Genomic DNA, 13,865 nt, shown 5'->3' with positions numbered 1-13,865 from the left:
ACCACACCTCAAGCGAGGGGACGTTTGAGAAAGCAGGGCATTCCTTGAATAAACTCAGCTGGTGTGGGAATTGAACCTGCGCTGTTGTGATGCAAAGCAACACCAAACCAGCCATCCAGCTAACTGAACTAAACAAACCCCAACAATTTCTGGATTATTACCTAAGCTGTGTGCAAATCGGCACAGGGCCGATAAATGTGTGGCTCGAAGATGGTGTGGGAGACGTGGGTTCCTGTTCATGGGGCTAAACCAGGGTAGGGTTGGTGAGGGATCAAGCTTGGGGAAATGTAACTAGTGAAGGAGTACAGTCAAGGTAAGAGAGCAAAATAGTTACATTGGAAATGAGAATGGCAGGAAGGGAGAGAGAGAAAAAAAACCCAATTGTCAAAACTAGATGTTACAAAGATAACAAAAAGACAAAAGCTAAAGGCTCGGTAGCTGAATGTGCATAGCATTCATAACAGAAATAATTCAATTGATAGTGTGCATTGAAGTAAATATGATCTGATGGGCATTGTGGAGCCTGCAGGATGAGGAGATTTGGATCCTGAATATTGAAGAGTATATGACATTCAAGAAGAATAGGAAGTCAAGATCAATTGAATTGGGTACATGATCTAATTGGCTGTGGGAAGGCAGTGCAACTGGAGCATGAGTCAGTATTTGGGTTGGGGATTTGGGATGCTTCAAAGTGAGATGAAACCTCCTGGAGTATGTTGAGAGTTAACAATGCTGTGTAGACGTCCCCTCGAGTGGCCGAGAAAGATGGCAAATTTTGATCATAATCCATCACAGAAGCCCCAGTTGGTGAACAATGGGTGAGACTTTGCCAGCATTGCCCAGTTGTCATGATGGCTGAACGGGTGCTGGATACGAAGAGTGATAATCCTTGCCTTGCCAGAAGCTGGTGAACACTGACCCCTTTCTAAGGCTCAAACCCCACTCCCGACATTAACTTCAGAGAACCAACTGTGGATCAGTGGGCACAACTCTCACCTCAAAGTAAGGTTGTGGGTTCAAGATTCACTTGAGCACAAAAATCAAGGCTGACATTGCAGTGCAGTGCTGAGGGAATACTGTATGATTGGGTTGCTGTCGTTTAGATGTGATGTTAAACTGTCTGCGTTCCCAAGTGATTGTATAAGAGCTAATTGCAGTATTTTGAATAAGAGCAGGCGAGTTCTCATGGTACCTTGACCAATATTTATCTCTCACCAAATTTGGCAATAACAGATTATTGGATCATAGAATCCTGACAGTGCAGAAGGAGGCCATTTGGCCCGTCAAGTCTGCACTGACCACAATCTCACCCAAGCCCTATTCCTGTAACTCCACTTATTTACCCTGCTGACCCCCTGACTCTAAGGGGGAATCTAGCATGGCCAATCAACCTAACCCGCACATCTCCGGACTGCGGGAGGGAACCCACACAGACACAGGGAGAACACGCAAACTCCACACAAAGATGACCCGAGGCCAGAATGAGGCCCCTGACGCTGTGCGTGCTAACCACTGTGCCACCTTGCTGCCCATTATCTCGTTGCGGTTTGTGGGATCTTACTGTGCGAAAATTGGTTGCCGCATTTCCTAAGTACAACAGAGACTACGCTTCAACAGTACATCATTGGCTCAAAAGTGCGTCGCGACATTGGTGGCCATGAAACATTGGATGCAACCAAAAATCTTTCTTTTTAAAAATTTAAAGCCTATTCATTAGTGTCACAAGTAGGCTTACATTAACCCTGCAATGACGTTACTGCAAAAATCCCCTAGTAGCCCAAGCAGCTGTGATAGCCGAGTGGTTAAGGCGTTGGACTTGAAATCCAGTGGGGTTTCCCTGTGCAGGTTTGAACACTGCTCGTAGCCAGCGCAGTTGGAAATGTTTGGGGTGGCACGGTAGCACAGCGGTTAGCACTGCTGCCTCGGTGCCAGGGACCCAGGTTCGATTCCCAGCTGGGGTGACTCTAAGTGTGGAGTTTGCATATTCTCCCCGTGCCTGCCTGGGTTTCCTCCGGGTGCTCCCCTTTCCTCCCCACAGTCTGAAAGACGTGCTGGTTAGGGTGCATTGTCCCGAACAGGCGCCGGAGTGTGGCGACCAGGGGAATTTCACAGTAACTTCATTACATTAAGCCTTACGTGTGACTAATAAACTTTAAAAAAATTAAAAATCCCCTCTCACAGCCCATATCAGGAGAAACGTGTTTAAAAATCCGGGAAAGGGAGGGAGGAGTCGGCGGGATCAGAATTAACAGCGGAAATCTGCAGTGAAAGCTGTTTTGTTGCTGTTATTATCAAAAGACTAGGACATCACGCCAGGACCAACAGCAGCTGGCTGTATTTTCCTGATGAGATGGAAGTGCGATGTGACAAAATCTCAGCCTGCTGCTCTGAATTACTTTCGAACTGACATTTCACCTCGCAGCTGCTGTGAAGTGCTATCGGGAAATATTTTCACAGCAATTTCCATCCTTTTAAAGTAAAGGTGACAGCAGTTTATAAATTAAAAAGTGGCTTATCACACACATTGCATCCCGCTTTTCAAATATCACCTGCGTTGCCTGCGATAACAAGCTGTTCCGCACAGCTGGCTGTTTACTTGTACAAGTCCTAAAGGCTGGCCAGCAGGCTGGGTCCTCCCTCCCTCTCTATGCGTTCCGACGGTAACCCTTTCGAGTCTGCAGTTCCCGCCCTGCTGCGAAAGCTGAACAGAGGGGTAGAAATCCCAACATCTAGCAAATCCGTCTCTGCTTCCTCAAGAACAAGCTGCCAGAGATAGTAGTAGAGGCGGGTACAATTTTGTCCTTTAAAAAGCATTTAGACAGTTACATGGGTAAGATGGGCATAGAGGGATATGGACCAAATGTAGGCAATTGGGATTAGCTCAGGGTTTTTTTTTAAAAAGAGGGAAGCATGGACAAGTTGGGCCGAAGGGCCTGTTTCCATGCTGTAAACCTCTGACTCTGAGTGGATTTTAATAGTAACTTCATTGCAGTGTTAATGCAAGTTAATTGTGACACTAATAAATAAGTTAAGCTCGGAGTATTACGGTCCCAGAGAAGAACTTCAAGGTATATTACGAAACCAGACTAGATCCCATCAATTTTTCCATTTTAGCACAAATGTGAGGAAAGGATGACTCATTCCAAGAGCAATCCTGTCGAAAAATTAGAATCACAAGCTTTCAGAGCACTGTTCCTTCATCAGGAGACACTGACCTGATGAAGGAGTAGCACTCCAAAAGCTCATGATTCTAAGTAAGCCTGTGGGACTTTAATCTGGTGTTGTGAAACTTCTTACTATGCCCACCCAAGTCCAACACCAGCATCTTTACCTCATGACTGACAACAAAGGGATATTTTATCAAAACAAGCTTTATTCATAGCACATAACGCTAACAAAATGAGCCTCTTAACAATTGAACAAATCTCTAACAATGAAAAGAAACAACTCCAATTTCAAACTTATCACTATTTCAGTTCCAAATATTTAACATTCCTCTTACAGACTTAAAACTGATGTTAAATACAGCTTGCAGTCACAAATATGCTTGCTATAACGAATTTGCAGAGAGATAAAGAGCTTTCGGAAGCCTGTAAAACTCTAAACTTCAACCAGAACAGCCAAACTGCAATTCTTTTTTTGCAAAAGCCTGTTTCTCTCATCTTTGTCGATACAGGACAGTATGTAAACCATAACACGACATGGCCCTGTCAATCACTCGACTCTGAAATCCAAGGGGAACTTAAGTAAACAAAAAATCATTAACTCTACTTAACATAACCATTTGCAAGACTGAAATGGGTAATTATTCTGCTCTCCCAGCATCTGACCTATATTCTTCCAAGGCATACTAACTGCATGTAGCATCAAGCTAAACTTTAAAAAATTCTCCAGAAACACTAAAGAAAACACACATACAATGTATGGACACATCATTTTCAGGCTTTCATCACAAGAGAAACATAAATTTCTGGTGACAGGTCTGTAGATTCAGTGGAGGGAAGGTAGGATTAAGGTGGATCGCTCTTTGTTAACCAGTGTAGGCAGGGTGGGCTGAATCCTCTCCTTCAGTGGTGTAAACTTTCCATCATTCTATGATTCTAAGGAAGGGCTGGAGGTGGTTGATGTCAGTGGCTGAGGCCATGGGAGTAAAGAGGCCACGTGATTAGGCCCAGGAAATGCTTGAGAGAATGGGTGGGAGAGCTCAGAATGGGGAAAAGCAGCATAAATAAAGGATGTAATTCTAAAGAAAGTGCAGGAACAGGGACACTTAGTGAATGTGTGTATGTTTAAAAGTTTGTTTACTCGTGTCACAAGTAGGCTTACGTTAACATTGCAATGAGGTTACCGTGAAAATCTAGTTGCCACACTCCAGCACCTGTTTGGGTACACTGAGGGAGAATTTAGCATGGCCAATGCACCCTAACCAACAAGTCTTTCAGAGTGTGGGAGGAAACCAGAGGAAACTTATGCAGATACGGGGAGAATGTTTAGACAGTGGCCCAAACCAGGAATTGGATCTATGTCCCTGGCACTGTGAGTCAGCAGTGCCACTGTGCCACCCTGCTGCCCTCATAAATCATTGAAGGTGACAGGGCAGAGTGAGAGAAACAGCTAAAAGTGAACAAAAACAAGGAAGGTATGGTGAACCTTTGTAAAATGCTAGTTCTGCCTTAGTAGTGTGTGCAATTCTGGGCACCACTTTAGGAAGGATGTGAAGGCATTAGAGTGGGCGTGGAAAAGATTTACAAGAAAGGTTCCAAAGACGAGGAACTTCAGTTACACGGATAGGTTGGAGAAGTTGGGGCTGTTCTCCTTAGAGAGGGAGATGGAGATTTGATAGGGCTATTCAAAATTACAAGCGGTCTCGACAGAGTCAGAGAGAAACTGTTCCAGTTGGCAGAAGGGTTGAGAACCAACAACACAGATTTAGGGGAAAATGGCCAAAGAAGCAAATGTAACTCGAAGATGGTTAGGGTTTGGAATGCACCGTCTGAAATGGTGCTGGAAGCAGATTCAAAATGGTGGCTTTTTTAAAGGGGAATTGGGACATTATTGGGCTACGGAAAAGGAGTGGGGAGTGGCACAAGAAGAATTGCTCTCACAGAGAACCAGTGATAGGCTGAATAGCTTTAACCAGTCCATGACTCTAATGATAGCAGGGCGAGAGGTTTGGAAGGACAGTGAAATCAGAGGAAATAGTGCAAGAGGAGGCAGTGGTGTAGTATTGTCATTGCTGGCCTAGTACTCCAGAGACCCAGGATAATGCTCTAGGTTCAAGACCCACCATGGCACATGGTGAAACTTGAATTCAATAAAAAATATCTGGAATTAAGAGTCTAATGATGACCATCAAAGCATTGTCGATTGTTGGAAAAAACCCATCTGGTTCGCTGATGTCCTTTAAGGAAGGAAATCTGCCGTCCTTACCTGGTCTGGCCTACATGTGACTCCAGATTCACAGCAATGTGGGTGACTCCTAAATGCCCTTACAGGGTGCGCAATAAATGCTGACCCAGTCAGCAACACCCAGATCCCACGAATGAATGAAAAGAAAGTTGAGTTGTGACAGAAATTGGGCAGGAAAAGGTACACCAACTGTCTTAGGCAACTGGAGCTGGAAAATAAATATGGGCTTGCCAATGCTACTGAGACTAAATAAAAACAAAACAGCGGAATTGGATGGGTGGTAGTGTCCAGGTATAACAAAACAGGTTGGACAGCATTCAAAAGGTCTCCATGGGCAGTGCTGTCTTGGAATTCTTGATCATAAAATGATGTCTTCAGCAAGAGAGAGAAAGCGTACGAGAGAGACAGATGTGATTTGCAGATCAGTGCTTCGCATAATCTGTTTATCTTTGCAGAACAGTCCTCGGAACCGCTGTAGTGTAATCTAATTTTTTCTAATCTGATCTGATCTAGTGTAAGATAATCTGATTGGGTTGTAATCTAATCAAACGGCTCAGATGAATCATGAATGGATTACATACAGTCAGCTCAATAACTGCGATTTATGGGTTGGGTTGAGTGGACTTTTTTTAGTTTCTGGACTGAGACAAGGTCGCGAATGTAGCCCAGTCCATGATACACACACCAGCCTCTCATCCATTGACCCTGTCTACACTTCCCACTGCCTCGGCAAAGCAGCCAGCAGCCACCCATTGAGATATGGGTGTGTTTTCTGACAAACTTTAACCCGTATCCCAGCGGAAAAAAAAATCCAACCCTGCCTTCCTCAGACAAAAAGAACAAAATACAAATTGTTCGGGTGGCACAGTGGTTGGCACTGCTCCCCGACAGCACCAGGGATCTAGGTTTGAGTCCCGGCTTGGGTCAATGTCTGTGTGGAGTTTGCACGTTCTCCCCACGTCTCCGTGAGTTTCCTCCAGGTGCTCTGGTTTTCTCCCACAGTTCAGAGACGTGCGGGTTAGGTGGATTGGCCAACATAACTTGCCCCTTTGTGTCCAGGGGTATGTAGTTTCGAGGGATTAGCAGGGTAAACGTATGCAGTTGTGGAGATTCGGCCTGGGGTGGGATTGTTGTTGGTGCCAACGTGATGGGCCAAATGGCCTCCTTCAATACTGTGGGATTTCTATGATATTTAAGGACCCCCAGGCACTCCTGATATTTTCTCATCCATCAGGAAAAAGATACAAAAGTCTGAGGTCACACACCAACCGACTCAAGAACAGCTTCTTCCCTGCTGCCGTCAGACTTTTTAGACCTATCTTACATTAAGTTGATCTTTCTCTACACCCCAGCTATGACTGTGACACTACATTCTGCAATCTCTCGTTTCCTTCTCTATGAAGGGTATGCTTTGTCTGTATAGTGCGCAAGAAACAATACTTTTCACTGTATGTTAATACATTGGGCGATAATAAATCAAATCAAAATCACCCAGCAAAACAGATGAGCTTGGCATTATTCTGGTTCTATTTGTGAGACCTCACTGACAGTAAACTCTGTTATTCTACAACAGTACGGTAAAGTCACCATAGTTCCAGGTGGCCATTGGCTGCTCTCTGCTTTGAGGGGAGAGAGCAGACTGGTGGGGGTATTTATCCTGAGGATCACTGCACCTCAGGCCAGGGGCAAGGTTGAGAAATTGCCACCTTAACTGACATGGGAATTGAACCTGCATCACAAGCCATCCATCCAGCCAACTGAGCTATAAAGTTTACTTATTACTAGTCGCAAGAAAGGCTTACATTAACACTGCAATGAAGTTACAGCAAAATTCTCCCAGTCGCCACACTCCGGTGCCTGTTTGGGTCAAGGCACCTAACCAGCACGCGTTTCATAATGGTATCTCCGCTCAATATCTCTCGCTGACTGTGAAGCACTTTTGAGATGTCCTGTGATAGCAAAACGTACGATAAACACAAATATCTTTTCTTCCTCATATAAATGATGGAGTACAGATTTCCCAATGGAAACGGGAACTTTTGTGCAGGTTGGAAATCTAAACTGAAAACAGAAAATGCTGCAAAGACTCAGCAGGTACTGGCAGTGCCTCACCGTTGATGAAGCATTTTCCAATACTCCGTTACAGACCTCCAGGTGTGAGTTACAGAACACAAACTAATTCTGAGCTTCGGATCAACAAAGAATTTGTATCTTTCAAGAACCTTACAAAACCTCAGGATGTTCCAAACGGCAGCTGATGGAGTACCATTGAAGTGCAGAGGAGAACCTTTGTGCACCCGGGAATGAATTAATGACCCAAAGTCTAATTATGGAGTTGAGGTGGTTACTACATAGAGCCCACGGGCACTTGTGGCAGAGATACAGCAGAAACCTGGATGGAAGCTTTCAGTCTATTGCTACACAGAACATTAAATACCCAGGAGTGAGTTACAAACTGGAAACTAATTGATTGGTTCAGGCAACAATATAAATCACCAAGTGATATCTGACATTTGGTATTTTCTCTCCCCTCCATTTGTCAGAGGAATTCATTTTCCCTGCTGCTCCTAAGACAGGTACCGACCATCATTTCGTCCTGAGCGTGTGAAGGCTATTAGTGATTGTGGTTTCATTGCTACAGGCTTTACTGAGACCCCCCCCACTCACAACCCACACTGCCCCCACTCATCCAAACTGTGATCTGCTAGATCTGGCTTTGAAAAACTTGTCCTTACCAGAGATAGTCAAAACCTGCAGCATTGAAAAAAAAATCCAGTTGCAGGGGTAGATATGCTGCCCATAACTTAGGCTTTGGCCTCTTTTGCTGCCCTCTGTTTTTAGACAAGGGCCTCAACTTTCCCAGTAATGCTGTATGATTTCTACAGTGCTGTGGGCTATCTTCTTCTTCAGTGATCACTCGCTAACGAGTATGATTGTCCACCTAAGAAACTCCATGCCACTGGTCACAGGTTCTGTGGGTCTTTGCATGGCTGATCCGAGAGTCGCATCTTCGACCTCACACTTGGCCAGTGTTTTTGGGAGGTGGATTTGGTCCTTGGACTCCAGATCACTGGGATTCCTTTCTCAGGCTCCTTTTCTGGGCCTCCTCTCACCGTCACGTATCCTCAAAGAATTGTGTCCCTTCAATCAGAATGTCCCTCTAAGCAGGTCTCTTCTGAGCAAGGGCGTTGACATTTATGTACATTTCTTCAACTAAGCCTTTAGTGTCTCTGAAGCACTTCCTTTGTCTCTTCCTGTTCAGGTACCTTCCTTGAATCATAGAATCCTTACAGTGCAGAAGGAGGCCATTTGGAGAGTCTGCACCAACCATAATGTCACCCAGGCCCTTATTCCAATAACCACAGGCATTTACCCTAACTGGTCCCTCTTACTGTAAGGGACTATTTATCATAGCCAACCCACCTAACCTGCACATCTTTGGACTTTGGGAGGAAACCCTCACTGATACGGGGAGAACATGCAGACTCCACACAGACTCAAGGTCAGGATTGAATCCAGGTCCTTGGTGCTGTGAGGCAGCAGTGCTAACCACTGTGCCGTCCCTATAGCTGGGAGAAGAAGACATGCTTTGGCAGTTGGGACTTTGACAATCTAAGCACATGGCCTGCTCAGCAGAGATGGTTTCAGATGCTGATGTTAGTATGCCTGTCCTCCCCTCTGATGTTATCGTATCCAAACCACGAGCTCCGACTTCAGATGCATAGGGTCAAGAGTTTTCACTGACCATGATGTTCATGCTGATACCAAGATCCTCGTGTACAAGACAGTCATCCTCCTGACTCTTCTATAGGGCACAGAAACTTGGACAAATGTACAGACACCACCTCAATGTCCTGGAGAGGGTGCCTGAGACGGATTCTCCAGATCAGCTGGCAGGACAGATCCAAGAACCATCATCAAGGGGATGAAAGAATGGCTCATTTTGCTTGTCTAGGCAATGATCCCAGATGGCGCTGTGGGGTTTAAGTTGGGGGGGGTTCTCATCTCTGGGCTCTTTCTTTACCTGGATTCTCTGTTGACACAATCCCATCCAGCTTTGCATCCCCCCGACACATGTAAACCACCAATTTGAGGATCATTAGTGAAATCCAAAAGTAACTGGGAAGGCAGTCTGACCCAATACTGTGTGGGGGGCATTCTCAGGACACACACAATACAAATTTATCACTGCAATCCTGGAAACCTGAGGAAACTTCTAATTACTTCTGACAACCAGGTCAGAAAATGACACTTTGGAGAACACAGCTGTACTTTTGTGGGTGGCACTCTTGTCTCTGAGTCAGATTATTGTGGGTTCAAGTCTCACTCCAGTGATGTCTGGCATCATGGCAAAACTCCAAATGTTGTATCGAGAGGAAGCTGCGCCATCAGATGAGAGATTTAAGCATTATTTATTTTTGTCTCCTTTTTTTAATCTCTCTTAATTTCCCTCTCTTTATTTAGGGGAGGCGATGGCGTTATCTCAAGACTATTAATCCAGAAACTCGACTAATGTTCAGGGGACCTGGGTTCAAATCCTGCCACAGCAGATGGTGGAATTTGAATGCAATAATAAAAAAAAATTTGGAATTCAGAATCTACCAACGACCATGAAACTATTGTCGATTGCTGGATAAACCCATCTGCTTCACTAATGTCCGTTTAGGGAAGGAAATCTGCCATCCTTACCTGGTCTGGCCTACATGTGACTCCAGAGCCCCAGCAATTGATTCTCAACTGCCCTCGGGCAATAGGGATGGACAATAAACGTGGGCAGGCCAGCGAAGACCATGTCCCATGAATTAGAAAAAAAACACATTATCTGTAAGGGTGGCACAGTGGTTAACACTGCTGCCTCACAGCACCAGGGGCCCCGGTTCAATTCCAGCTTCAGGTGCCTGTGTGGAGTTTGCACATTGTGTGTGCGCTTCCTCTGGGTGCTTCGGTTTCTTCCCACAGTCTAAAGGTGTGCGGGTTGGATTGATTGGCCATACTTAATTGGGTTAGGGACTGCAATCAGTGCAGACTCAATGGGCCAAATGGTCTCTTTCGGGATTCTATGATTTTACCCAATTTCACATTAAATTTGCTATTCTAATTTACTTAATCTGGTTCAGACGCGGCACTGTTTGTTTCACAACCCGTCAATGTAATTGGTTCAGGGGCCAGGTCCCAGACACCCCGTCAAGAGCTCCCCACTGTTTCCATCTCACATTTTCTGAAATATTGCGTTGAAAACCTCACGGACAAATCAAGGGCAAGTTGAACTGATGGCTGGTTTGACCTGTTGCAGGATGTTCTAACCCAATCGTTTCATTGCTGATAAAGGTGGATAGCCTTTATTTCCCTCTTCCCAGGTTGAACATTGGTGCTGTAACAATCCAACAAAGCAACAACCTCTGCACATTATCATCTTTATTACTCTGTCATCTGCATCATACTGCCTCTGTCAAGCTCAGCATGCCCGCTGTGCGACAGTAAAACAAATCAAAATCATCCAATGCTCTTTGAAAATGAATAGACAATGCGTTGCACTTTATCACAAATCACATGGAGTTCAACCCCAACCCAATATTCCCATGGTTTGTGACCATTCGAAGGAGCAATTGATCTTTTTAACTCAACGCCATGCATTAGTAATCCTTTATACAATATAGCGTGCATCTATATATTTTAAACTCAGGTCATTCTGAGTTATTATTTCTCTAAAGCACCATGTAATACAACAGCTCTCTTTAGTGTTGTTATCTCTAGGGCTGACTGTCCCAATGCGCAACAGGCCAGTCTCCAGTTCTGTTCAGCCATTTGTCCCTCTGCTCATTGGCCCTCGCTGGTAGTGCATCAATTTTAAAATTCTCAACCTTGTTTAAACATCCTTTCAAGCTTTCGTCCTTCCCCAACTTTGTGGTCTCCTTCAGCCCTACACGCCTCCACAATCGCCACGCACCTTCAAGTCTAGCCTCTTTTGCCATCCTAAATTTAATTCCTACACCATTGGCAGCCATGTCTCAAACTTCCGGGTCTCTGAGCTCTGGAATTCCCTTCCTAAATCTCTTCGCCGTCAATGCCCACATTTTGATGGAGCTTTCCTCTTATTTATTCACAGGACGTGGGCATCACTGGCTAGGCCAGCACTTATTTCTCATCCCTAGTTGCCCTTGAGGAGGAAGTGGTGAGCTGCCTTCTTGAATCTTTGCTGTCCATGTGCTGTGGGTTGACCCACAATGCCATTAGGGAGGGAATTCCAGGACTTTGACCTAGCAATTGCAAAGGAACAGCGATATATTTTCAAGTCAGGAAGGTAAGTGGCTTGGAGGGGAACTTGCAGGCGGTGGTGTTCCCAGGAATCTGCTGCCCTTATCCTTCTGGGTAGCACAGATCATGGGTTTAGAAGATGCTTTCAAAGGAGCCTTGGTAAGTTGCTGCAGTGCATCTTGTAGATAGTACACACTGTTGCTACTGGGTGTCAGTGGTGGAGGGACTGAATGTTTATAGATGTGGTGACAATCAAGCGGGCTGCTTTGTTCTGAATGGTGTCAAACTTCTTAAGTGTTGTTGGAGCTGCACCCATCCAGGCAAGTGGAGAATATCCCATCACACTCCTGACCTGTAGATGGCTTTGGGGAGTCAGGAGGTGAGTTAGTTGCCACAGTATTCCCAGCCTCTGACCTGCTCTTGAAGCCACTGTGTTTCTGTGGTGAGTCCACTTGAGTTTCTGGTCCATGGTGACTCTAAGGATGTTGACAGTGGGGGATTCAGTGATGGTTACACCATTGAATGTCAAGGAGTAGTGGTTAGAATGTCTCTCGTTGGTGATGGGCATTGCCTGACATTTGTGTGACATGAATGTTACCTGCCACATAAACATAGAACATAGAACATAGGAGCTAGAGGAGGCCATTTGGCCCTTCGAGCCTGCTCTGCCATTTATTACGATCATGGCTGATCATCCAACTCAATAGCCTAATCCTGCTTTCTCCCCGTAACCTTTGATCTCATTTGCTCCAAGTGCTATATCCAGTTGCCTTTTGAATACATTCAATGTTTTGGCATCAACTACTTCCTGTGGTAATGAATTCCACAGGCTTGCCACTCTTTGGGTGAAGAAATGTCTCCTTACCTCCTTTCTAAATGGTCGACCCTGAATCCTCAGACTCCGACCTCTGGTTCTGGACCCCCCCCCACCATTGGGACCAACTTTTACAGATGCAACATAGAAAGCACTCTTCCTGGTTGTATCACAGCTTGGTATGACTCTTGCTCTGCTCAAGACTGCAAGGAACTACAAAAGGTTGTGAATGTAGCCCAATCCATCACGCAAACCAGCCTCCCATCCATTGACACTGTCCACACTTTCCACTGCCTCGGCAAAGCAACCAGCATAATTAAAGAACTCATACATCCTGGACATTTTCCCTTCCACCTTGCTTCATCGGGAAAGAGATATTAAAGTCTGAGGTCATGTACCAGTTGATTCAAAAACAGCTTCTTCCTTGCTGCCATCAACTTTTGAATATACTTACCTTGCATTAAGTTGATCTTTCTCTGTAACCTAGTTATGACCATAACACTACAATCTGCACTCTCATTTCTTTCTCTATGAATATGGAAATATTCTCTGTGAAAATGAAATGCCTGGTATGGAGGGCATTGGCTATGAGGAGGGGTTGGAGAAACTTGGTTTGTTCTCACTGGAATGATGGAGATTGTGGGGTGACCTGAAAGAAGTCTCCAAGATTATGAGGGTCATGGACAGATTGGATAGTCACAAGCTTTTTCCCAGAGTCAAGTACTAGGGGGCATAGGTTTAAGGTGCAAGGGGTAAGCTTAAAGGAGATGTATGACGCAAGTTTATTTTACACAGAGGGTGGTGGGTGCCAGGAACTCGCTGCCGGGGGAGGGCGTGGAAGCGGATACGATAGTGAGTTTTAAGGAGCGTCTGGACAAATACATGAATAGGATGGGAATAGAGGGATATGGTCCCCGGAAGTGCAGGGGGTTTTAGTTCAGTCGGGCAGCGTGGTCGGTGCAGGCTCGGAAGGCCGAAGGGCCTGTTCCTGTGTTATAATTTTCTATGAATGGTACGCTTTGCCTGTATTGCGCGCAAGAAACAATACTTTTCACTGTATGTTAGTACATGTGACGATAATAAATCAAATCAAAAAACATCCGTCCTGCATCTATCCTGTCTAGACCTGACCACACTTCGAAGCAGCTCAGGATGTTTGGAAGTGGCGAAAGGCGTAAAAGAAATTCCAGTCTTTATTTTTATCTGAATATCCTGGATTTCCTGGGCGATGGACCAATGGGGCATTGCAGAGATTGCCAAGAGCGCATGTGCCAATGCAAGCAGCAGATAGTTCAGGTGGGTAGTGTGTGCTCTCGATTTGTGTTGTATTTTACAGGGACAGACTCAATAACTCACTGTCTCGTACACATTTCCAATTTTCTTTTTT

The 13,865-nt window shown here is 45.1% G+C and overlaps 1 protein-coding gene and 1 non-coding gene across 3 annotated transcripts in view; one reads left to right on the top strand and one right to left on the bottom strand.

Annotated features, from left to right (window-relative positions):
* Window positions 1-13,865, bottom strand: part of LOC145356962 (leucine-rich repeat neuronal protein 1-like) — a 214,221-nt gene that overhangs the window by 187,436 nt on the left and 12,920 nt on the right. The gene's annotated exons all lie outside the window — the stretch shown is intronic.
* On the top strand, window positions 1,785-1,866 carry trnas-uga (transfer RNA serine (anticodon UGA)). The gene has a single exon. It is a non-coding gene; the product is annotated as a tRNA-Ser (tRNA).

The sequence above is a fragment of the Carcharhinus amblyrhynchos genome, chromosome 22 (assembly GCF_965287045.1).
Source record: "Carcharhinus amblyrhynchos chromosome 22, sCarAmb.v2.hapA, whole genome shotgun sequence".
In the NCBI taxonomy this organism is placed as follows: Eukaryota; Metazoa; Chordata; class Chondrichthyes; order Carcharhiniformes; family Carcharhinidae; genus Carcharhinus; species Carcharhinus amblyrhynchos.
The sequence above is the reverse complement of the archived record's forward strand: the minus strand, read 5'-3'. Positions and strand labels throughout refer to the sequence as shown.